Source organism: Plectrocnemia conspersa, unplaced genomic scaffold (assembly GCF_051122295.1).
Source record: "Plectrocnemia conspersa isolate PC_06_02 unplaced genomic scaffold, ASM5112229v1 ptg000009l, whole genome shotgun sequence".
Taxonomy (NCBI): Eukaryota; Metazoa; Arthropoda; class Insecta; order Trichoptera; family Polycentropodidae; genus Plectrocnemia; species Plectrocnemia conspersa.
This window is the reverse complement of record NW_028277173.1, coordinates 904,783-928,518: the sequence shown is the minus strand read 5'-3', so window position 1 is coordinate 928,518 and position 23,736 is coordinate 904,783. Positions and strand designations below refer to the sequence as shown.

The 23,736-nt window shown below is 29.1% G+C and overlaps 1 protein-coding gene across 1 annotated transcript in view; it reads right to left on the bottom strand.

Annotated features, from left to right (window-relative positions):
- Neto (Neuropilin and tolloid-like) overlaps positions 1-23,736 on the bottom strand; it is a 228,289-nt gene that overhangs the window by 132,731 nt on the left and 71,822 nt on the right. The gene's annotated exons all lie outside the window — the stretch shown is intronic.

Genomic DNA, 23,736 nt, shown 5'->3' with positions numbered 1-23,736 from the left:
AAATGCTCCTTTTAGGATCTGAAAGCAAAGATTGTATGCATATATAAATATATAACAGCAAAACCCAATTGAAATATTTCGTATAACGCACAAATCTTTTAATTATTAAATGCGCAAAATTGTATAGCAATAATAAATTGATTTATATTTATGTTTTAACCTAAATTGTAAAAAGTCGCCTCCCCTTCTAAATTTTAACCACTGGCGTATTATTTTATGTTATGTAATATTGTAACAAATAACACGTTTGTTTTCATAAAATTACCTATGAACTAAGCTGTCTGTAAAATAATTATTTGGCATAGTTAAAAAATCAATATAATGACGACGTTGCAAATTTTACTTTTTTATTGTATTAAAACCTAACAAAAAGTCTGGTTCTGCCCAAAATAACCATAATATAGGTGAGAAAACGGCCATTCTAAATAACTTTTTTCAGATAGTTTATGCAAAACTACCACTTTGCTTCTGACTTGAAATAAACAAAATTTCAACTAAACTTGCACTATGCAGAGCTACGCCAATCGAATGAAAAATCAGCAGCTTTTACAATAACTAATTAAGCATAAACCAAAATCTTAAGAGTTCAACTTGATCTTCAATGCGACTTAAAGATTATTGAACGCAGATCTACAGCACAGATTACAAAAAATTGTAATGAAAAATATCAGATTCGTATCATAAAAAAATCAAAAACACAAAAATATGTAGGTATATGTTTATATTATTAATTATAATCTTAAAAGGAACGTAAACACAGAGTGACAGTTACAACTTTAAATTGCGTGCGATTCCTAAAACCTTTTAATTACTTTAATTAGAATTGATTTTAATTAATTAGAATTTTTCTATTGTAACCTAACAGGCGTAAGCCATATGCGTTACAACGGGGTAAAACAGTATCAAGCCATAAAATTAGTGACAATATTTATAAACTAGTATACAGATTTTTTTTGGGAGCTAAAAAAAGAATAAAGTTTTAGCTCAGACATTTTTTGGTAAACCCCATGCCTGGGTAAACGAACAAAAGAATCTGAAGTGACTTTTGCACATTTTTTAATATTATATTTGCAAACATTGCATGGGCCGTCAGTTTAACAGCCCAGATGTATATTATTTTAGCTACAGCAATCATTTTTTATAAATAAAAATTCGAGTCTGTTGGAAAGACTCGAACCCGTAGCCTCTGGGTTATCAGTCTAAGCCTCACGGACTACGCTATTTTGACCTTGTAACATAATCACTTTAAACATATATTTAATTGAATTAAATTTTTGTATTTTTAATTTAAAATAAAAGCATTTATATAAAATAGTATAACTCAAAAAAAATTATCATATATATAAATAATAATAAAACTCGCACATGATTCAATACAAGATTTAACTATTTATAGCGCCGCTTTCCTAGTTTTATTTTTTGGTTTGAAATTTAGAAATGGCCGCTATATATTAGCTAATATGTTTTTAAATAATAATTTTACATACATACATACAACCAATAATTGTTTTGGCTTTTTAACCGCGCGATAACGAGAGCAAACGACCTTGTTCCAGTGCAATGATCGGGAGCGTAACGTAAAGTAAAACGACGAACATTTTACTAATTGAACTCAAAAGATTTACAAACGCGTATTTTGTTCAAACTAACCATTTAACAAATTGCGTAGTGACGAAGTAAACAAACAATATTGCGTATCCATGCGGACGTCTAATAAACAGTTTCTAAGCACTTTTTAAACTCGCATATTAAAACGAATGCAAGGTATTTTTATAAATTGAATCTACAGCTATTAGACATTAGTAATATGATCGATGACTGAAAGAGTATTTTTTCGAGGGAATATAAGCTAATACAGAATAAATTTTATTCAAGACTTGAGAAATTCAGACACATAACTATCAATTTGCTTTTTCATTTGAAATAAACGAGAGTTCAGCAGAACATATCTTAAGCAGATTTTTAGAAGCACGTAAAAGCAAGCGATTTCTACTTTGAACGATCATCTGAATCTCAAGATTTGGACCCGATATTTGATACGACGGAGTACTATAATAAAAACAAACGGTATTAATATTTTTATTGTTTAAAAATTCTACTATTAAATTTAAAACTGTTGTAATTAAAAATATTTTTCTCGCTAGACGTTTAATATTTGTCTGAAGTTTTGTTACACACACTGTTAATGCCAGCAGTTGATCAAAGAAATAGTTAAAGTTTTAAATGTACCAAAATAAAAATAGCCCGTTGACATAATAATAAATTATATCAAATTCCAAAGTAAGTGTGCGTGTCGAGGAAATTGCTGTACCTCGTAGTTATAGTTTGTACAAAAAACACACGGAAAGGAAATATGATCTGATTAAATTTTGGCAAGCTTCTGATCAGATGCGCAAAACCATTGAAATTGCAATTAAAATAGATGCTTGTTTTATAATTACAAATAAAAATATATTATCATCAAAATAATAATATAACATTAATAAAAGGTTTTAAAAGCTGAGATACGTACCACGCCGCACGATCGATATTCAGTCAGTTGAGACCGTCTCTAATTTCAATGGTGTCTCTATCTACACCGCAAAACCACCAAAGTACCAAAGTTGTAGCGATAATCCCTACAACGATACACGTTTTATCCATTGCGGAACTCCACAATTTGGTGTCGCTTCTACAAAATTATTTATTTATGATTTACCCTTAGTAAAGTATGACAGCTTCGACCCACTGTCACGAATTGTTTTCTCGGAATAATCTTAACTTAATTAAATATTAAATTAATTATTATTCTATATCCCTCAATCTATATTTCGGTAAAAGCTTTATGCTATAAATATATTTTTATCCACGTATTTATATTTCAACAATTATCCGATCAATGGATATATTCTTTAGACTTGTATATAGTTTTCTAATAAGTAAGCCGAAAGAATGTTTCAGCGACAGTTCTATTTTGTACTACACGTTTTGCTTTTGGCCGGGGTTCAAAATGTTTCGGCGGCTACTTGCATTGTTAATCTAGTTCAAAGTTGTTTTCTAGTGTGCTTTAATTCAATTTTGCCGATAATTAAAAGCACCTATTAGCAGTGAATGTAAAATGTGGTTGAACGATTAATTATTCGAAACTGCCGGTTAGTCACTTGGTTTCATAGTTAATGAATTACGTTATAAATGACTACCTTAAAATTAGGTATATCATTCATTTAAATTCGCTAATATCGCTGATTGAATTTTGGATGAAATTAATTTTACATTTTCTATCCAGTTAATGTGAAATATCATATTAAATGGGTTCTCTTAAATTTATTACATTATATATTAGAAGCCATATTCTGAACTTGTTTATTCACATTACTAGCAAAAGATATTTTTGAATTCCGATCTCTTTCACATTCGTTGAGTAAATACGGATGCGGTTAAGTTAAAAAAATATTTGTGGCTAAACAGATTTCAATAATATAATTTGCATATGTATTGATATCGTTTCGTCATATAAAATAAATATTATACAAATTAATTATATTTTAAATTTACTTTTCATCTACTGCACAATTGCTGTAAAATTATTTGAAGGGAAGTTTTAATTATATTTTTACATATAATTATGATATAAACAAGTCATTATGAGCTTTCATTTAATTTATTATAAATTAAAGCTGCGTCTCGATTATGTAACATTATTTATTTTCTCAAAATTAATATAAAATATCACAAATAATTTTTAAATAGATTTGTAGTTATTAAAAATTAAATTTTTAAATTAAAAGTCGTTTAATATATTAAAGATTAATACAATAATTTTTGTTGTTTATTTTTTTTTTTAAAATACTTTGTAAAATTATTTATATGCGTAATCTATTTTTAACTATTTTTTTATAATTAATTTGTTTAATAGATTAAAGTAGTTATGAACTTTCGACCTATTTATTGCTGTTTTTTATTTAGAAATACTTTATAAAAACATGTATATGTATAATTATTTTTTCACAAGTATATTATCTCTATTCATTCTTTATTAAGTATTATTTTTGAGATTTTAAAGTTTGAATACTCTAGCGGTGTGACTTCGTAGCCAGTAAGACTCGGGGTGGAATTTAGTCAGAGTTTTATTACATTATATTTACATATATTGCGACTGACCATAAATGGCGAGATGTTTTCTCCGAGCGGTGGTGGAAAAGCTGGCGGCGGGATGTTTGAGTCAATGAAAAGTTCTTAAAAAAATAGTCTATTTTATACATCGATCTATGTATTTTCTAAAAAAAAACAATAATTATTGTTTTTATTAAAATGATATTTAAAAGACATTTTAAATAATATTTTCTCAAATGATTATTATATAATATATATATAATTGGGATAGTATATTAAAGATGAATATAGATCGTTATAAGCTTTTGTTCCATTTATTATTTTTTAATTAAAAATACCTTTTAAAAACAATTATACACGCCAATTTTAACTGTATAGATATTGCTTCTTGGATATATTTCTGAAAAAATAAGTAATAACATATTTTTTTTAATTTTGACCCTTAAAAAACATTTTGTTTTGATGTCGTTTTAAGCTCAATATTATAATGATTTTTTTATAAATAAAAACTTAAGTATGATACGTAGCTCATTCTCAAAACAACACAAATGTATATAAATTAAAATCCTGAAACTGAGCTATAAATGAAAAAAGCATATTTGTTATTATTTTAATTTAATTACAATTCAGTATTTTTCAAAGCAAAAGTGTTTTTAGATCATAGAGATTTTTTAAATATGTAATTTACGAGCTTAAAAAAAATGTACAAATAATAAAAATACCTAGAAAATATCTCATTGGTAATTTGGAAATAAGTACTGTTTTTTTAAAGCTCATTATTAAATATTTATAGCGAAAAAATGTAATTCAATTAGTTCCAGCAAGATAATAAATAAAGCTTTATATCACACTTTGCATTAAAAAAATATATTAAATATGTATAAGAAGTATTTTACTAATACAATTAAAATAATAAATACAGCGGTAGACTTCATACATCAATACAATAATAAATACTTTTTGGTTAATTAAGAAATAAAAATTATTGTTTAAAGACAATTATATGATAGTGTCCAGATAACATATTTAATTTGTTATAAGTTAGTAAATCTCTGTTTATTGCTATTATTTTGAGAACTGCAAAGCTTAGGATATATGTATGTATCTTGAATATCCGCCGATCAGATAAGCACTGTCGAGGTTATATGGTGACACAATTGTGTGTCGTCGAATTGAAAATCATATCAAATAACTTCGGATGAGTCACATACGGTCCACGAAGTCTGGGATCTGGCTGATTGAAGTGCTTTGCTCTGCGAGCTTCCCACGTGATTTGTGGTCTTAGACCAGCGATCGTCAACCGGCAGTCGAGTCGTTAACCCCGCAACTAATGTTGGCATTGTATCAAAAACTTGCCGAAAGTGCATTCAATGAATTAGTTTTTTTCTATTGGGGCGTCGTCATAAAAAATACCAGAGGTATGACTTCATTTCTGGGAATCGATGAACGACGTGGGTTTGCATGAATGGATTTTTTGAAAGATGAAAATATTCATTTTAAATCTGATGCTTAGAGCCAAATATTTTATATACGTAGTTTTACATTCCAAGTATTGATCTTAGAATAAATTTATGTAATATTATATATCATATCATTTAAGAAAAGTAATTTTCATGAATAAATAATATACAGCTTTAGCATGTCTATGCCAGACGATGAGAGATAAAACACATGCAATGTAATTATACTAAATGTATAATATTATAACAGATAGCGAAATAATTTGATTCACGTAGTAAAGGTTACAATAATAAATATTTAAAAGTTTAATGTAATTAAATTTAACATAATTTTATTATACACATTTTTAAGTATACATTATAAGTAATAATATATTCTGAAAAATTGTCTTTTTACATAGAGGTAAATAAACATGAGATTCTATGCACCTTTGTCAACCAAGAAAATAAATTTCTCGATTCTAGAGATGATGCAAAACTGTTACTTAAATAATAATTCACCATGAAGGTTAGTTAGTAGCATTACAATTATGCTAAACAGTTAACATTGTTAGTAAAGAATTGCAAATGATGGACAAATAATTCGCACATCGAGAAGAGAACCAACTGGAATCACAAATGGGGCTCCGCCTTTAAAAAAACATTACCAGTAAAGCTCCCATCGACGTTCCCAGATATATCTAATAAGACATGTCTACACACAGAGAGCCTGCGCAACTACGCCCTCCGTATCATATAGATCTATGCTACTGAAACTTTTTTGGTGCACAGACAAGTATTATGTATATAAGAACCGGCTTAAATTAGTTACTAAATATTAACCAAAGTTTCTGTAATTAACGTGTCACAAATATTAAAACAATACAATATTTTTTAACCTTCTCGCATTAGCACCGTGCGTTAGACACAGATGAAGTAATTCTTTTTCTGCAAAATAAAAAATAAATCACATGAAGATGTTCGCTACATCGCAAACGAAATCTTGCCCAACCCAAATTGTAATGCCTGCACTACACTCTCTGGAAGTTGGCAAAGGTTGTCCAAGAATGGAGAATATAGTGGGTTACTTCGGTTCTGCCCGCTCTAAAATCTCCGAGTTGTCCGACGTTACCGATAACGGGAGGTAAAGTGGGGGTAATTTAGTCGACTTGGCCAGCTTCGAGCGCTTCCGAACATTGTCGGCATTATTTCCGATTCAAAGGGACCGAAGTCGGAGTTGCTCTTTCGAGCGTGAGCGGTGAGATACTTCCCTTTTCGCTCTCTCGCGTGTTAAGTGACGACAGTGAGAGAGATAATGATAAGGTTTTTCGCAAACTGAGTTAGAATGAGTAACTCGGTTCAATTTCAGTATGCGCGTAGGCGTCCTATGGTCAACACGCATGTTGAGCGCTGCATCGTGGTCACGTGGTCAAGTTATAATACCACATGCTTATCGGAGACTTCAACAGACTCTTACTGACATCTTTGAATATTTTAGGGCACCAAAAGGGATTAATTATATTTTTGATAGTATATTCTTCTAACATATATTGTTATTATATTGTTTTTCATATAAAATTAAATAATTAAAAAATAATTAGTAGTACTTGATTTTGCTAAAAAAAATCGTTTCGAATATCCTTATGTATTTTCCTAGATCGGTTTATATAAATGTCACACCATAACAAATTCTTATTTAGAATCGATCGCAACAAATTCTAGGATTGTCACACATGTGGTGTTCGTATTCTGAAGTATCATTATTATGCCTTATGGAATTTTGCAAAAGCCGACAAAGATTTTGCGTAAATTGAATATTTACGACCGATATTTTAATTATATAACAATTTAAAAATTGCGATTATTTGGCACATTTTTCGATCGCGCGCAAATATGCCAGCTGTACGTGACAGAAACCGCCGTCCGGACGTCATTCACGGCATATGAAATTTGGTGTAGTGCGGTCGCTTACTCGAAGTCGTAAGTCTCGGCTGACTTCAGTTGTAACTTCGGTTCGGAAAACTTCCAGTTAAGCTTCCCTTCTTCAAAACAATAAATTAACGAAAAATATATTTCTTTCAATATTAACTTTAGGCTCATAAAAAGCATCTAAATTCCCATTTATGTTATAATTTACTACTTGCCAAACAAATGTGTGCATTACGCTAGCGTAGGTGGCGATCGGAGACCTAGTTGCATTAGGTTAATGCATCCCAAAAAAGACCAAATAAACAAGGGTTGGTTTTACAAACATAAATAAATGTTATTGTATTGACACATTTACTACCATATTACAGCACTGAAAAGTCTAAACAATGATAGTTAAAATGTAAAAATAAAATAAGTGACTTTAAAACGACTGAATGGAAGCACGTGACCATAAAACGACCGAATATTTGATACAATATAAACCATTTCACACTGTTTCGATTCGAGTCAATTAAAGTTTGGCAATATCGTATTTTACACATGGCGCATTTTAACCGAAACCGCCCAACTCGGTTAACTTTAAAACGTTCTCTCGTTGTTATGAATTATCGCGCGTTGTAATAATCCTATGTATTAAATGCGCAAAATTTAATTTATTATATACCACATTTTGCGATGTCGCACGATAGTTTTCGTTTCACTTCGTCAAAAGTACGTTTCAAAGATTGCTGGTTGAATAATTCAACGGAAAAACGGATCAATATTCAACAGATGATAATTAAACGAGCATCTGAATAGGCGGAAAAAGCATGAATTTATATTGAACCCAAATGGAAATTGTAAAGGATCTGAATTTTAAATTTTACCCCTTTGTCCAACAGTTATCTTGCGTGTTATGTAATTGTTAATTCCTTTATGATTGCACATTAAGTCTTGCTGGTATAATGCATTAATAATTAATACAAATGATACGACAAAACGTTCCAGAAAATTACCACATAAAATCGGTCGATTTCATCGATTATAGAATCTGAACATTAACTAACGTAATATCTTAAATTGACGGCGTCATAAGTTTAGAAAGAAAATGTGTTAGTGATTTAGCGAAGTTAAGAATCGTTACAATGGCTTTTAAATAGGTAAAAAAAATCATCTTTGATTAATCTGCGCCGGAACAATTCCAATGCATGTATCTAAAGATACAATATAATCGCTATTTGTCAACTTACATTATGAAAAATTTAACCCTGCGGCAATTATTAATGTTATTAATTTCTAGGGTAATACTAAATTAATTTACAGATAAATGTCCTTAGCAAACCATAATTAGTGATAATTTTCTAGAGAAAATGTGTTCTAATATTGATATACAATGTTAATAAATCCAATCTTTTAGACTAAATAAAAAATGGATCTATGTGATATAACAATCACGATTTGATCGTATTCCTGCTTCTTTTTCCAACATAGCTACATGTAACGGTCATTTGGTACTAATCTCTAATGTAAATCGTATGCCCGTTCATGCCCACGCATACGTATGAGATTCACTAGATCACTCCTCACAGACATGTCGAATCAATGTTTAATAAACCACCACCCCACTGCCACCCATCACAACCTTCGAGTCGTTTCCGTGTAAGCCTAAACTTCCGGTTGGCACTTCCTTATTAGTTTGCCCCAGGCGGGATATTACATAATTTTGTGCCCCGATAACCATCTGCCATATTGAAAACAGCAAATCAAAAGCCCGGAGCGAGTTTACCGTCGAAGAAAGTATGCGTGTGCTCATGTCATGAACACTAGAATGTACTCTTATTTGACAATAAACAACTAAAGCTTTTGATTGTGTTTGATAAAATGTTTATAAAAAAAAGGATACACACTAAAAAAAATCCTCTGGTCGAAATAAGGTCTAGACTGGTAACTTGAAAGTATAAAGTTTGAGCAGCAGCATCAGTATCGATTTTTTATTTCTAGAAAATTTAAACAGTCTTGAGTCTATCCCGAATTTTTTTTTAAATATGACATTTCAATAAAATCACATCGGAATACATTTTCACTAGTAGATATATATTTTTACCAGTGAAAATATAGTATGGCAGGTGCTAGTAAAGTTATATGATTTGAACTTTTATATATGTAGTAATATATATATATATTTATTTACATTACTATCATTATTTATTTACATCCGATGTATAAATGTTAGAGTGAATGGGTATTTTTTGGTAAAGTTATATTTTTACTATTGAAGTTCAAATACATTTTAACCAGTAAATATATATCTCTACTAGCAAAAACATAATTTAACTGATAGGCGCTAATATGCTGCTCTAAAATATCTATGAAACTAAATTTGACAGTTGCGAAACGTCCATTTTCTGTTCAAACCCAAACCTAACCTAATCAAAGTTCTAAAACTATTTTAATAACTTTTATTAGGTCGAAAAAACAAATTAAGCCAACTCATTTCTCAGGACAAGGCATCTCACATACTTCTCCATATTTTGTCTGCAATTCGATTTTACACTATATTTTAAAAATATGATAGCCTTCGTTATCGATTTTAGTATGAACTTATAATGCCTAATCAAAGTATATCCAAACCGAATTTTGATCAATAGGAGAGCGCAAAAAACAATTATCACTTCTCAGAAGGCAAAAATTCACGTCAAAAGCAATAAAATCGTGTCGGCGCCGTCGCAGTGGGAGCGCTCGGTAACGAGCGTTCCCACTGCGGCGGCGACGGCACGATTTTATTGCTTTTGACGTGGATTTTTGACTTCTGAGAAGGGATAATTGTTTTTTGCGCTCTCCTATTGGGCGAAATTCGGTTTAGATGTACTTTATTCGATTTTCACTCGTAATTTTTTTATGAAAATTTATTGCTTTATTACTGAACTTAAAATTCACTATATGACAACACTGAGCAGCAAAGAAAACACGACTAACTATCAGGTGAATATTATGAGTATATTTTTTCAATAATTTTTAATGCCTAATTAAAATATTTTGTATAAAATATGATTTCAGAAAATGTGTTGCAACAATAGCTAATATTTATATTTATTTGTAGCATAGAAAGTGTTAACTCGTATTTAATATTATATATTTAAGAAATTGTATTACGATGGTAAAAAAATATAAAATGGCATTTTTGTCATGAGGCCCGGAATCATTGTTTTCCCAGGGCACGGGCTTACTCTCGGCGGCCTTAAACACATATCAGGACAAAGCAGAAATGCTAGCTGACACTTTTTTATATCGTACAAACTCAATAAAAAATTAAGGTACTCTAAAACTAAAAATAAAATAAACCAATAGAAGCATATGCAGTAGATAACAATTCAATTTGTAAAATGAGTTTAAAAGTGGCAATTAAAATAAAATTTACTTAGTTAAACTAACTGCTTTCAATCATTCCTTCAATATCAAGTTGTCATATAAAAGCAATTTTTCCCAGTTGCACTAGCTTTTGAAAATATTTTTTCAAAGGCCTGTTTATTATCGAAAGATGTCGCTCCTTTATCTCTAAAATTTCTCCATATTATATATAAAGTACTTTATACACGCACAACGCATCAATATCTTCGAAATCGATTTATAGCAATATAATTTATTATATTCAAGATATAAAATACAATATATATATATTTTTTTCGGCGAGAAAATGCGAAAATAATATTAATCTTTCGCAAATCGGCCTCTCACTTTCGTTTTCTCGTCACGCGTTCAACATCGACGCATTTTTATAAATTATCGCATTGAAGTAAACATGAAAACATAACCTATATCCAAATAGATCAGAGGTTAACAACCTTTTAAATGTTCTCACTAAATTGTACAGTGGATAAATAGTATAAGTATGGCAAGGATCGTGTAGGATTATCAGGCGAAATAAATTATGTTTGATAAAGATTTGTTTTAGAGGTGCATTTATGATAAATGTGTCTCCACATTACGACAAATATTAGTAGCGTTAATTTTTTTGTAATAAAAATGACACCGTCAAGCGAGTGAGTTATGTTATCAGACTAATGTAATCTTGTGAACGTCAGCGCTCTGCATAGATGAAAAAGATAGGAAGTGAAACGGACCGAAAGGAGAATGTAAAGGTTTTAAAATTTACATTTTAATAATATTAAAATAAATAAATTAGCAATAAGTTTTTATATAACAGCAATTTACACATAACGCCAGTCAAGAGACACGGCACACGCGCGTCTGAAGTTCTGCGAACCGTGTCCACTAAACTAGCATACGTCGAGAAGCACGCCGCACGCACGCGATATACGTTTTATGTGCACAGCTGCGTATATATGGTACAAAACCACTCGGACTACTACTTTTCTCCACGGAGTTACGCTTCAAAAATAGGCAAAACCATAATACATATTTTATTTTTTAATAGTACTAAATTTATATCTGAATCTAGACAAAATAAAATATATTTTAAAACATAATTTTATATTAAAAATATGTTTTATTATAAACTATTTTTATATATGCATTATCTATAACTATCTATTAATAGCGATTATGATTTATTATCATATCGATCTAGTACAATAGTATGTAATATATTAATATACATAGTATAAAATAATCAACAACTAGATTCATACAAATTACTATTTAATATTAAAATAAATCATAATTCTTTAAAATTTAATATAAGCATTAAATACAAGTTGAATAAAATACTAATTTAATAATAAAAACATATTCTGAAAATAACTCATGAATCTTTTCAATGGGACATATATAGTCCTTTGACGTCAAAAACTGTGTCTTTGTATACATCGACTTTGAGAAAGCATTCGACAAAGTTTGTTATGAGTTTCTTCTTTGGAAACTGAATAGCTTTGTTAGCCTCTTCTCAAGTGAAAGGAGTGACCGCTGCTAGTTCGTCTTACAACTCTTGTCTTATTCGGTAGTACCGCAAGGGTCTAATTTGGGTCTACTGCTGTTTTGTTTATTAAATATATAACGAAAAATATGAAATATTATATATAATTAAACTATATAACCAGAGTCTCAATTTCCTTTGTTCCAAAAAGTATCGGCAATCAGAAACCAAGTGGAAACGAAGCGTCTGAATTAATTTAACTTTTTTTTATGGAATCTACTGTAGTCCAATTTATTCACTCACAAAAATAAAGCTTGTAACCTATTATTTATATATAATTTATTTAGGGTATACCCTGTACCCGTTCCAGACGTGGAAAAAAATAATGATTCCTTCTATCATTGTAAATAGTATTTAGTAAAATGTCCAATATTGTAATTTACACAATACCAATGGCTCTCTATATATTCTAAATCGCAAAGAATTTATTGTTTTTTTTTTATTAATTTGATATATAACACATAATAAATCAAGAATGCTCATTTATCTGGAGTTCATATTAAGACTTTTTACAATAATATTACAAATAACTATATAAAATAAAAGTATATCTAAGCCGAATTTTTACTAATAGGAGAACGCAAAAAGCAATTATCCCTTCTCAGAAGTCAAAAATCCACGTCAAATGCTATTAAATTGGGCTGTTGCCGTCGCAGTGGAAACGCTTTTGAATATTCAATAAAAAATAAAATAAAAACCGCCATCTCATAGCTATCTATCTCGTTAAGAAACTAGACAGCTAATGCAAGAGGAGAGTTCTTGAGCGCTGACGTCTTGACTGTGACTAGTTAGAACCATATAAAAAAAAGAAAAGAAAAGTTAAAATCGTATAAAAGTTAAATTTTGTTAGCACCTGCCAGATAAATTATATTATCACTAGTGAAAATATATTTCTACCAGTGCAAATGTATTCTGATATAATTTCACTGAAATTACTATTTTGAAGACCAATATAATTCACTAAAATGACTATAGCTTTGGGATAGGTTTTTTCCGATTTTTTTCAGGGATAACCCGAGAATTTCTGCATTAGAATTAGAGATGTCATTTTAACTTTTTCAAGGAGAGGGGGCAAAAGTTGCCAAGCTAGTGGTCGATTTTTTAATATTTCATTAATAGTATTTCAATAATAGTATTTCATTAAATGACACGCATTTATAAATAATTATAAATACGTAAATGTATTATTTTATTTACTTGTATTTGCCAAATAAATTATATTTTCGCTGGTAAAAATATATTTCTACAAATGAAAATGTAATTTGATATAATTTAACTAAAATGACAATTAAAAAAATATTTTTGGAATAGATTTTTTTAGATTTTTTTAAGGGGCAAAAATTTTTCAAGGGGGGGAGGCAAAAGTTTTTTTTTATAATTTTAATATCATTAATATTAATAGTATTTCATTAAATTACATGTATTTTTCTGGCCAAATTCAAGAGGGGGGCTACTAGCCGCCAATATCATGCAATTTAACGCCGTTGGAGCACCTAAAACCCAACATCCACCAAGTTATAGTCGAGATACCGCCAGAAATGTACGAAAAAGTTGTTGAAAATATTATTTTTCACATTTAATGAAGTACATAAAATGTTTGATTAATAAAAAAATCTGAAGGTGTCTTTAAATTTGTGTTTTTTATTAAAAAAGAGTTCGGAAACTGAAGTTAGATCACTCTTTATATATGATATCCTTCAGCATAAACAATTTATGGCAAAAACCTGAAGGACTACTCTTGATTAAAATAAAACATTCAACGTATTTAATCCTCGCGACTTATAATATGGCTCTAATAATGTTCTCAAAATATATTGTCTTAATATTGAATTAAAATTAAAACACGTCTAGGTTTTGAGAGGCTAGTACAGACTGATCAAAAAATTGTATCCAAAATCCATCGATGGATTAACAGATTTTACGGCGAATTTTAGTAATTTAACAAGTCCAGTTAAAATGGTTAAGAATTACTAAATCCTTTTACCGTAATATATTGATAGAAGTATCTCAACAGAAAATGTTATCATCAACTAATTTGAAATGGTTTCAAAAAATAGAAAGTGTATTGAGCATGGCACAGATGCCTTTAGACTTCTAAAGCTTAAAATTGATTTGAAGGTTGAACAACAGCAGGTTGTTTCGGGGTCAAAACGGATATCCTGGAGGTCAGCGGTCTAATATAAAGTTACAGAGACCCTACCCCTACCTCACCTCAATTGTAATCAGAGTGGGTTTGAATGTCATAAAATCCACAGGGAATTTTGGCACTGCCGACTAATTCGCGGTCATCGAGGCGAATTAGTGAAACAATAGTTAAGGGACTTTGTGATTGTCTGGATACACAGACAGACGCACACGGGTCGCTAATTGAATTCGTGCTTTGCAAATTTTGAGCCAAATAAATGGAAATTATAATTGTATATAAGAGACAATTCCATTTTAACTGAAAAAATAAAATACTAGTTTTGAGCAAGGATAGATAGAACGTCGCCCACAAAGCCATTGAAGGTATCCCGTAGGATTAAGACTGTCGAATAAGTCATTAATATGTCAAATAAATTATTATTATTATGCTCTAAAATTTTTGCGGTAGATAAAATATTACAGGAAATTAAATCGATATATACATAATAAATAATAAATATAATAAAGCGTGAGTTGAGCGTTCGACTAAAATTTATCGCAATTACTCATTAAAGTGTAATAAAACTATTTTTTATAAATATTTGCGACTTGTAGAACAGATTTATTAGTCACGTCGACTCTCAAGGGTCCCACGTGGTCCCTCTGCTCTTCACGTTATTTATTAATGACATAAATAAGGCAGTTACAAATATATTTAAGTTTACTTCTCAAAGTCGATTTTAAGTGCTTAATTTTTTAATGGTCAGTACTTATAACTAAGTACAAGTATACGAAACCGAATGAGTGAAATTCGAAATAAATTCCTCAAAAACAGAACAAATGTATTTCGTGAAATTATACTATAATAAATTCAGAAAAATATTTTTTAAGTAATCATAATAAATTTATTATTTATTATTGCACTAAAATTAAGCTCTAGTATATATGAAGCAGTGTGCTTAAAATTCAGTAACGAGCGAAGCAAATCTATACAAAAAAATAAGTTTATGATACAATATTACTATTAACAATTATTTATATGATTCATCAGTTTTTTTTAATTTTGCTTAAATTATCTAAAAATCAACGATAAATTCATAAATAGTCCCTAAATTAATAATCTGATTCAAATGTGTTGTATAAACGGTTGATTGAAATTTTAATTATCTTTAATTTGATATAAAATACTATACAATCTGCTTTTAAAAACTGGAGATATTTGTAATTAGGTAAAAACACTTTTTTTCAGAATAAAAAAATATTAAAATTTAGATTCAATGCGTGATTTCACTGTCAAATGTCATAGATCAAATTTTTTTTAAATTCGTAAGCTAGTGTTATTATTCAGAAACTATTAGGCATTATTTTTTGTGCAATTATCAAAATGTCAAGATATAAGTAATGAATTACAAAAATAAAAATAATAAATCACTTCTCTGACATTCTGTGTAGTTTCCTTAACACGTCACACGAAAACACTAAGAGCAAAGTTTTCGAGAGTTTTAATGGTATTAAAATAAATAAACACCTGAGACCGAGAGCGGAAATTTTCCTCTGACGAACATTTTTCCCCCGACATTTTCCAATATTTCTCGATCGTTTTTGAATCAGTGGCAGGTGTCAAGCAGAGCGGACACAACACCTCAAGAACTAATGGTACGTCAGCTCTAGAAATAATTTAACAAAAACGGCATATCTAGGTCTAGTGATATACTAAATTTTAAAAATAAAAAAATAAATTGCTCTACAATAATACTGTCACAAAGTTACGAAATATATTTCTTAAATTTAGTCAATTTGAATGCACAGATTAAATCAAACCAAATAATATTATATTAATATCACATAATATTTAAAATGTATAGGAAATAAATTTAAATATGAACTATTTTTAGGAAAAATTCAGAACTTAATACTATCGTAAAACGCAATAAGTCTATAATATTACATACTTTTTATTGATATTTTTATAATACTTTTTTAATAAGGCCTCGTTTTTAACATTTATATAAAATTATATATCATATATTTTATTTTATTTTAATGGTAGCGTCTCTATACAACGGCTAAAAGTAACGTAAAAAAACAATTATGGGAACCAACGATTGACCAGCGCTGTTTTTAAATATTATATATCATAATATATTATTTCTTTAAATGAGCACAAAAATATTATTTTATAAATCTCACTGTGAAATTTACTTATTTTTTTAATTATTAAATATATATGTTCGTCGACCTACCTCAGTCAGCTAACCTAGTCTCTACCTAACAAATTAAAATCATGAGGGGTATTATTCATATTGTAATTAAAATGATTCCACGCGATTTTCAGAAACATATTTTTAAAATACATGTATTTTTTAAATGTAACATCTGTACTAACTTTAACAATACAAAATGCGATATTATCATTACGCTAATATAATAAACTTTGTTTACGCTCGTGTTTTATAAATTAATTACATCACGGTTTTCCACCATCGAAACCGTCCAATTTTGCGAATTTCATTTCGGAAAATTCAAGCGTAACATCTAAATTTAATTATCGCGTTAATACGGTTACGTAGAGTTGATCGCAGCGAAACGTAATAATAAATTGTCGTTACGTTTACGTAACGTATAATATAAACTGTGGCGGATTATCACATGGGTGCCCGTAATTGTTCAGCCGGAAGAGCCGTTTGTTTTTCCGATTTCCGCAAAAAACAACCGCGCGAATTGTTAAATACGATTTTTAACGTGAGCGTTGTTATTATTTACGCTGAAAAAGATTAACGTTTACGACTCTATTGACCCACAGAATCTTGCGGCATTACATTTGCATGGATACACACGTATTCTATTCACAGCGTGTCCGAAAAAAAAAGCACAATAAAAATGTGGCAACGTATAATAACATTAAGCGAATACTAAATAAGTCATATTTATGAATAACGAGCGCAAGGAGCGAAACAATAGCCATGGCGAACTTTTGTAGCGAAAAAATGCGTGTGCAATTTAAATGCTAAAAATATATTTCACGCATTAATTATATCCTTCTAGGGCATAAATCTTCGAGTCACATCTCGGCGAATCCTTTGTGTGGTTCGATGATTTATTGGATTGTGTTATATGGGCGCACTCGGCTCTTGACTCATTAACACCGCCCATTTTCAAATAATTAATCAATCAACCATATAGTTGTGACAATTAAGATGAAGAAGAACAAGTCGACAGTTCCTTACATGTTTGATAAAAATGTGAATAACCAACATCTATCAAACTATATGGTTTTTTATTATTATTTACATTAACGAGTATTTTTTTACTTATTGTAAACTCATAATACTATGCATCAAACTAATATCTCATAATTCATCTAACGCATGAACGATATTCGAATCGAATCAAATCGTTTCACCGGTTATGGTTAAAATTCAATTACCGAAAGCGAAATCGGGAAAACAATGGTCGTCAACAGATGTCACAACCTACCGGCAAAATACGTCAACAGATTCTGAACGGAATAAATCAATATGGCCACGCTGAACATCGATCTGAATAATACAAGAGTTCATTCTCGAAAAGTATAGGCTTGAAGCCAAATGTGCCGTCGCTCGTTAAATGTGATATTCGAAAACGGGGAGAGAATATTGCACGATTTTCGACTTACGTTTCAACATAATCCTATGAGCGAAAATGTCAAATGTCAATTTGGTTTGATAGCAATTTAATAGGTAGGTACACAATGTTTAAATTGATGTGGGTCGTTTATTGTTTGCTTTTGTCTAAATTGGTATATATTCTAATTGAGAATAAATTTACATGTAAATATATATTTAAATATTAATAACATTACGTTGTGAGTTAAAAATAAATATTTTTGGTTCAAATTTTTTTTTCATTACAAAATAATTTTTTTCATGATCAATTTTAGGTCGCAATGGCACAAGTGGAACTTTGAAAGACCTACTTGTGCATACAGTTAATTTTAAAACATTGTTGCTTAAACTATAATTATTTATCATGAAATTACTATAAGAAACTGAACTTAATTAAAAAATAAATACTATGTTTGCAATTTAAAAGTAATTATTTATTCAACGCAATTCTATTTGTATGTAATATTTCGATATATTTTAATATTTCAAATAAATACAAATTCAATAGACATTATATTTAAATGATAAAATCTTTAGACTGTCTGCAACATTTTATATATACTATTTTTTTGTTGACTTTTGACAAACACACGTGTAAGTCCATGGCGATTGAAAAAAAACATATAAGAGACGTAAAATATCCTATAGAATATTTTTTTAATCTATTGCGCTTAAATAAATCAATTCGATGTGATTGTGATAATTAAAATTAAAAAAATATTTAAATATATTGATAAGCAATTTTTTCAAAATATATAGATCAAAGTTAAAATTCGTGCAGCCAATTGCTTCATTGTCATTTTGTTAGAGGAATCAATTCCTATTCGTCTTTCATAATTTTGTATAGTTAAGCTACACTATTTTATTGTTTATCTTTTATTTTGAATATCGTGAATATTAAATTAGATTCCATTGAATCTGCATGATGTTGGAACATTTCAAAATACATATATTATAAATATTATTGAAAATAAATTTATCTGATACTTCAGTAAATGATTCATTTTAACGTTTCATAATATTTGCATATACTTATTGTATTAAAATACTTTAAATTTTATTAGTATATCACAATTAAACCGACACAGGGCCAGCTGCACAGGTGGTCGCCTAAGGCGCTAGCTTCAGAAAGGCGTCAAAAAGTAAAAATAAAGGCGAAAGATTTTCTACGAAAATAAGGTATGAAAATGACTTTTTAATACTAAAAAGTAGCCGTTTATCGATCGACTTTAACAGCGACTTTAGATATTTTTGTACAGACAGCGAATCCGCATTTTTGTGAATACTTTTGAACAATTAAATATAATAAGCATATGAATACTTTAAGTTCTCAATTACTGCGTGTATTAAAGACCAAAATAAAATTACTACACTACTCCACAACAAGCAAAATAATTGAAAAATTTCATGACAAATTTTGTCATATGTTTTTTAAAAGTCGGTATAGATTAGGCATGGAAAAATGGTGGAGCACATTAAAATGTTATCTGGCCCTCATTTTAACAATTATTTGAATAAAAAAATATATGTATATTTAAAAAAAAAAACATTTTAAGTTGTTTTTGTGTTCTGGCAAAATATTACTTAAGTTAAAAAAAAGGAGTAACATGAAAGCATTTATAAATTGAATGACTATTCAGTGAGTTTTATGACCCAGCATCTGGTAGGTACTGGCGAAACAATACAATATTTTCGCTGCTGAACCGACAAACATGTGTTTCGTCGTCAAAAATGTAACGATATATATCCTCAAATTTCTGACATTTCTGTACATTTTTTTTCTTTATCAGTTAACGCGTATTAAACTTTGATCTTTTAAAAATAATTGTTTTTTATATATTTTTCTCAAATAAATGCGTTGGGTGTGTTTTATTTTGTTACGTAATAATAGAGAATAATAAATTATTAAAAATAAAAATAAAATATTAAATAATACACATAAGAGAAGATAACTATAGAACTGTGTTTTTAATGAATAATGGAAAATAAAATACTGACATTTTGATTCCAAACATAAGGGATATAACTAAAAATTAAATTCAGAAGCTCGATCAAAAGCAGCAAATAAACTAAGTCACAATTAATTATCATAACAAAATTAGTAAAAACGTACTACAGGTTGAAGTCATTTATTACATTGATAAATTAGGTAATTAAATTCGATCAAGGGGTCTGAATCATAAACAATTTATCAGTTTTCATCGTGATCTCAATCCCATATATTCAGATGCCCTTTACCACAAGCAAATTCGTAAGTTTTTCACCAAATATGGGAATTTAAAAGTGAAATAATAATATTTTTAAAAATGAAACAGTCATCAGATTTTTCTGAAATTAAAAACCATAACTGGCTTTGTGTTTTTTTTTATTTAAAACGAGGCGTGTCATTAAAAAAACTATTATGCATATCATTTATTAACGAACGTTAAGGCATTTCAGTAGAAACTCAATTTGCTTAAATACCAATATAAAAAAATTACATCATAGTTAAAAAAATAAATTATTTAACGATTAAATTTGACGTATATGTATATTAGATAGATATTATTACAATATTATCACATATACAATAATGATTTAGAAACAAATCCAATATAAAATATGCAACTTTTGATGTAATTAATAAAATACAAGAAAAATAAAACTTTATTTATAGACCATAACATATAAGAGAAATTAAAACATATTGGAATAGTAGGACCAACACTAAATTTATTACAAAGCTATTTAAATAATAATCAAGTAATTGTAATAAATGGTAGACGAAGCGAATGTGAGGTGGTCAAGTGTGGAATTACACAGGGTTCTATTTTGGGACCTTTATTATTTAATCTATGTATACATAAATTATTTAACCCTATGTAAGCTTGCAGGAAGGATTCAACTGTATTCTGATGATACAGTGCTAATATATAACTTTAAAATATATAAAGACATACTTTAGACATCTAAAAAAATATGAGTGATGTAAAAATAATGAACTATATTTTATAAAATTTTATTTACCTCGTTATGTATCCCACAATATATTATATTAATTGTACATACAAAACATGGAATATTTTTCAAGATTAAGATAAGTCCGTAATTTAATGTAAATATAATTTTTTCGATTGTATTTTGATTTATTAACAATTACATGTTTTATTATAATGATTAATTTGCATATTTTTATTTTTTTCTATCTTTTATATTGTTCACAATATGAAAATTGTTTTGGTCCAAAAATATTGCTTTTATAATCTATAAAATTTTCATTTCACCCTTGGTAAAGATATCACCAAAACTCAACTTTTAAACGGTATCATAAGTATATTCAAAATCTCTATTTTGCATCAAAAATTCAAGTCTATATCCTTAAAAGGAACCAAATACTAGCGTTAACTATATGCCAAGTCGCATAAAAGCTCGTATGGGGACCCGGTCAAGTTACCATAAGACTAGTTTTTTTTTTTTTTTAAATTTTAAATGCAAATTAAAGCGATTTTAAACACTTTTTGCATACGACATTTTTCAGTAGGATTACATTTTGCAAAGTTATGACAATTAAAATTTTTACATTGGCCGCCATTTTGTAAAAAAAATTTATATATTTTTTTCATACAAAACGTATAGGGGGTTGCTTAGTAGTTCTATACGATACTAAAAATTTAATTTTTAATCTTTAAAACCAAGCAGTTAAGAGCGTTAACTCTTCTGAAAGTCTCAAAATGGCTCGTATGGGGGTCCGATCGAACTGATACATCGCTTATTTTGAAGCAAAAAACTATTTTTCTTATATTTTATTTAGATAAATTTTAGGCTTTTAAACGTTTCATACATAGCGATCTTTTCGTTAAAATTTAAACCTACTGAGTTACGAGTGCTTAAGATTTTATACTTGTCACCATTTTGAAAAAATTGACACATTGAATCTTAAGTAATGGAAAGATTTAATTTAAGTCATATTATATAAATTTTAAAGTCCAAAGACAAGATGCAATTTTGTGATGAAACTAAATTAAGATGGAAATATATGGCAAAAAAATATTTGCGAACCACTATTGTTTTGCTTTTGTCTGTGAGCGTGGGATAATTTTAAAATATGAATTTGCTTATTGTAAAAACACGTGAAAGGGCTCACCCGTTCCAATATATTGTTGACAGCAAAAATTTGTTTCTACTGTGAGTCAAAAGATGAACACAAACATTATGAAGCGCCGATCATTGCCAACTCAAACTGAGGTTTATGAACTTAAAAGCATCTTAAAATTTTTAATGAAATTTTATAATTTTCTATTTATCAATCAGCAGAATTTTCATATTACCAAAAGTGAAGAATATTTTTTTTTTGTTACTTCTAAAGCGATAATAAATATTAATTATCTAATCAAATTATTTATTCTGTGTAAATAATATTAAAATTGTATTGAATTTAAAAAAAAATCTGTTCACATTTGCTAGAAAGCTATTCATCAACTGATACACAACAAGCAATCAAGACTAACGATCATAAATCATTGACGGTAAATAATAATAAATGCCGGTTTTTTTGTGTACAACCTTCCCCCGAGTATGCCGTGTGTATTTGAAGCAATTACGCCCATTATTTTTATTAAATGGCAAATGTTTGAGAATGCCGAAACGAAATGTGTCATATAACTTACATTGTGAAACAACACTATCAGATTGTTAAATAGGGATTTCCTCTCCCTTTTCGATATACCGCTCTCACTACCCACGGTTTCGCAAAATATTATATAAGAATAGCCGGAGATGTTTACATCTTGAAAATTGTGTGTAATATATATATTTTATATGGAGGAATCAAATATTATATTGAAATCAAAATAACCGGATACCCGTCAAAAATAAGAGTGTACTCGGTTATTTTTTAAACGCACGGGTAACCGAGTACCCGGATCGAAAGCAGCAATTTTAATATTCGTAGCAAATAAATGTTATAGCTTCTTTTACCCATTTTTACTCAAGAAAATGCATATATCTTAATTGTTAATAATATGATTTTGTAGTTGTAGTTTACTGTGGCAGTTAAATTATAACGAATTTACCGGTTAACTGGCAAAAAAACTGCGACGAGAGCGTGCAAGTTTCAAAAATAGGCCCACGGTCACAATAATGTGTGCCAGCAACATGTGCCGCTGTCACGGATTATTAATAAATTACGGCCACGGCATCGACAATGTTGGTCGTACTATTTTCGGACTACAATCGCATCCGAGCGCCGTTGAAAAAAGGTAGGCCACCCCTGCAGGAAACTCGCTGCAAATCATCGCCAGAACAAACACAAATCAAATATGATATGGAGACGACGACGAAAAATGAAGTTTCGAGCGCTGGAATTGTTTTTTGCGTTTTTTTTAGACCATTCATAAAACAACTTGACGTTTGAAACATATCCATGTGAAGAACAACGAGATGAAAAGGCATAATATATATATATAGAGAATGTATTATAATATGTGGCTTATTGAACTATTCTTTGAATATTTATTTATTTTTTCATGGAAGTCTTTCGTTGCAATATGAAAGATGTTACAACTGAGTAAACACAATTAATAACCACTAAACAAACTACGTCTAATAATCAGTATTT